Here is a 4582-nt window from a genome sequence, read left to right on the forward strand (position 1 = left end):
TGTAGTAAAATGTGGGTGGTTGAACCTAAAAGATAAAGTAAATCAGATTGTGGGAGAGAAAATTACTCAACATGGCTTAGATTATCCTTTATAAAAAGGAGAGTCAAGGAATTTAAAAAGGAATTCGATTTTCAACATCTCAAGCTATACTAAACCCCTCTAAAAATTTTAAAGTTATACCGACGTTAGGAAAAGTCATGGAATAAAAGTGCTTGTAAGTATTTGAAGTTAATTTATTTTATTTAATCCTTTTGTTTATTACTTTAATTTATTTGTTTACTTAAATTTTAAGGTTTGTTTATTATTTTTATTATCTTAAATAATTTCTTTTAATTTATTAATTTTATTTATTATAATCATTCTTTTTCAAGTTACATTCAATTGCATGGCTTCATTATAAATTTGTTCGAATATCATATGCGAATCTCGTTTCTGCAAGCCGGTTTCGATCGACACTAAATTAATAAGTCCCAGGTCGAGCTTACTTCTTTATAAGAGTCGTATCTACTCTCTGAATTGAGATTTTTTTTATACAAGCTTGATCGGCATCTGCGGTTGAGGGTCGAACAAAAATCAAGCAAAGCCGATAGGACCTTGAGCGAATTTAGTATCAATTGTTGTATGCGATTACATAGTGGAAAGCTAGTGAAAATGTCTGATAGAGGTTCCACTTCGACTGACACGTCGAATAACGACTCTGGACAACCTGGGAAGCATGTTATGAGAAAGATAGAGGCCGAATCAACATTTTCAATAGTCAGTATGGACAGAAGGTAGGAGTGACAAACGAGCCTAAACCTGCCGGGCTGGCCCGTGTAACTCGCCAAAGAAGGTGAGCCGGGTTGGAAAATTGAGACCACCACACATCAAAATCCCGCTTAATCCGCACCGCTTAAACTGTGGGTTTTGGCGGGGCGCTGAGGGCTTTCCTAAGGGGATCAGTGTTCTTTTTTGCCAGGGGTATTTTTTGCAATTTTTTTTCTAAAATCCAACTTCTCCCAATATTAGTTCTAATATAGTGTTTTGGATTATGTTTATTTTGCTTTGAAGATAATATTTATTTTGCTTTGGACAATATTTATTTTGCTTTGAACAATGTTATTTTTATTATTTTGTTTCAAAAAACTTGGTTTATAATTATGTTTATTACATATTTATAATTATAAATACTTTAATTTTGTGAATATAAAAATTATAATTTTTTTATGTTTTTAGAAATTATAAATTTATTAAAATGATTGTGAAATTATATATATTATTTAATACTTAATAGAAAAAAAGAGGAGATTTGGTAGACTTCGCTCGCCAGTCTGCCGTTAGGCGGGGCGGGATGAGGTTTCAAGACCGCCTCATTAGGTGGGGCGGAGAGAGCCAGCCAGCCAAAAGGAGTACTTTTGGCGGGGCGGACTTCCCCGCTTGCCACCTCTAGGTAGTTAAATGGTACACATGAGTTGGAGCACCAATTTGGTTCGTACTGATACTTCACCTTAACCAGTCTAAGGCTCTAAGCACCAGTATCAGGTTCGGTTTATCGGTTTTCCAGTTGAACGGCTGATCCAGTCCGGTTTTAATAACCATGCTGATAAGGATTTCAGAAGGAATCACATTTACTACCCACTCTACTTTGGAGCCTGATGGACTTGCAAAATGCTGGTACGTAATAGGTTCGTCCTCCGTGCGGTACGGTTAGACCAAACTTCAACAAGATTCACCATTTTTTACCGGTTCACTTCGGATTTGACTGGTTCGTACTGATACTTCACTTTAAGCAGCCCAAGCACCGGTATCAGGTCCAGTTCACCAGTTTTTCAGTTGAACCGGCCGGTCCGATCCGGTTTTAACAACCGTGCCGATAAGGGTTTCAGAGGAATCAAATTTACTACCCCCTCCACTTGGCCTTTACATGGGTGACCACCTAACTATTCGCCATCTTATGAGAACCCAAACTTTAAAGAAGTTGTATACGATACGAAGAAAAAGTGCACGATAACTTAGATGGACTTTGTTAAAAAAAAATTACTTGGCTGTATAGCATTTTTAAATATAATATCAATTTAGTCATTGCGAATAACATTATATTTTTAAATGTGCTTAAAAAAGACGGATATAATTAACATCATCTTCACCTTTTTTTATCATTTTAATAATAGAAATAAAAGTGTATATATAAGATGTATCAGAAAAATTATGTAGATAACATTTATTTTTTCAATTGCTTACATGTATGATCGAAAGTGCGAATTTTGATATTGATTGTTTACTAAAAATAGAAAGTGCATATTTCCAATTGCTTACATCCATAACATTTCTTTTTTCAATATGCTTACATATACGTGAGAGGATGGTGATGATTATCGTTGTTATCATTATTTGAATGATCTTGTTAGCACAAAAAATTTGGCAAGAATCATGACGTGGACCGTAGCATATAAATTGACAAATGATTAGGTCGACGGGATGGATGAAACTCAAGAAAGAAATCTGGGTCCAAACAATGAAGAAATACTTGAAAAATAAAAGCTTTTTAATGGAAGAGACATGGAGTGATTACTTGATGATCAATGTGTAGTAAAACATAGGTGGTTGAACTTAAAAGACAAAGTAAACCAGATCATGGGAGAAAAATTTACTTAGCATGGCTTAGATTTATCCTTTATAAAAAGGAGAGTCAAAAAATTTAAAAGAGACTTCGATTTTCAATATCTCATACTATATTAAACCCCTCTAAAAATTTCAAAGTCACACTGACATTAGAAAAAGTTATGGAGTTATCAAAAGTGCTTGTAAGTGTTTAAAGTCAATTTATTTTATTTAATCCTTTTGTTTATTACTTTAATTTATTTGTTTACTTAAATTCTAAGCTTTGTTTATTATTTTTGTTATCTTAAATAATTTCTTTTAATTTATTAAGTTCATTTATTATAATCATTCTTTTTCAAGTTATATTTAATTGCATTGCTTCATTATAAATTTTTTCAGAAATCATACGCAAATCTCGATTTTACAAGTCAGTTTCGATCGACACTAAATTAATAAGTACCAGGTTGAGCTTACTTTTTTATAGCAGTTGTATCTACTCTCCAAATTGAGATTTTCTGATACAAGCTTGATCGACATCTGCGGTCGATGATCGAACAAAAATCAAGCGAAATAAATTAGCACAGCCAGTAAGACCTTGAGCGAATTTAGTATCAATTGTTGTATGCGGTTACATAGTGGAAAGCTAGTGAAAATGTCTGATAGAGCTTCCACTTTGACTGACACGTCGAACAACGACTTTAGACGACCTAGGAAACTTGTTATGAGAGGGATAGAGGCCGAATTAACATTTTCAATAGTCAATATGGGTAGAAGTAGGGGTGGCAAACGGTCCTAAATCCGTCGGGCTGGCCCGTGTAACCCGCCAAAAAAGTTTGGACGGGTTGTAAAATTAAGACCGCCACACATCAAAATCCCGCCTAACCCGCACCGTTTAAACTGTGGGATTTGGCGGGGCGGTGAGGGCTTTTCCGGCGGGCTCAGTATTTTTTCGACCAGGAAAATTTTTTGCCCAAAATCCAACTTCTCCCAATATTAGTTCTAATCCAGTGTTTTGGATTATGTTTATTTTACTTTAGAGACAATATTTATTTTGCTTTGGACAATGTTGATTTTGTTATTTTGTCTAAAAAAATTTGGTTTAAAATTATGTTTATTACATATTTATAATTTTAAATACTTTAATTTTTAAATTTATAAATTATAATTTTATATTTTTAGAAATTATAAATTTATTAAAATAGTTGTGCAATTATATATATTATTTAATACGTAATAGAAAAAATAGAGGAATCTGCCAGCCCGCCGTTTGGCAGGGTGGAGTGAGGTTTCAGGACCACCTCATTAGGCGGGACAGGCTTCCCTACTTGCCACCTCTAGGTAGAAGGATTAATCCGATAAGGATTTTAGAAAGAATCTCATTTACTACCCCCTCACTTGACCTTTATATGGGTGACCACTTAACTATTTGTCATCTTATGAAAATTCAAATTTTAAAGAAGTTGTATACGTACGAAGAAAAAGTGCACGATGATTTAGATAAACTTTGTTAAAAAAATCACTTAGCTGCATAGCATTTTTGAATATAATATCTATTTAGTCATTGTGAATAACATTATATTTTTAAATGTGCTTAGAAAAAGACGGATATAATTAACATCATCTTTGCCTATTGTTTTTTTTTTTATCATTTTAATAATAGAAATAAAAGTGTATACATAAAATGTATACGAAAAATTATGTAGATAACATTTATTTTTTTAATTGCTTATATGTATCATTGAGAGTGCGTTTTTTGATATTGATTGTTTACTAAAAATAGAAATGCATATTTTCAATTACTTACATCTATAACATTTCTTTTTTCAATATGCTTACATGTACGTGAGAGGATAGTGATGATTATCGTTATTATCATTATTTGAATGATCTTGTTATTATAAAAAATTTGACAAGAATCATGATGTTGACTGTAGCATATAAATTGACAAATGATTAGGTTGATAGGATGGAAGAAACTCAACAAAGAAGTCTGGGTTAAAAC

Source organism: Arachis hypogaea, chromosome 19 (genome assembly GCF_003086295.3).
Source record: "Arachis hypogaea cultivar Tifrunner chromosome 19, arahy.Tifrunner.gnm2.J5K5, whole genome shotgun sequence".
NCBI classification, from domain to species: Eukaryota; Viridiplantae; Streptophyta; class Magnoliopsida; order Fabales; family Fabaceae; genus Arachis; species Arachis hypogaea.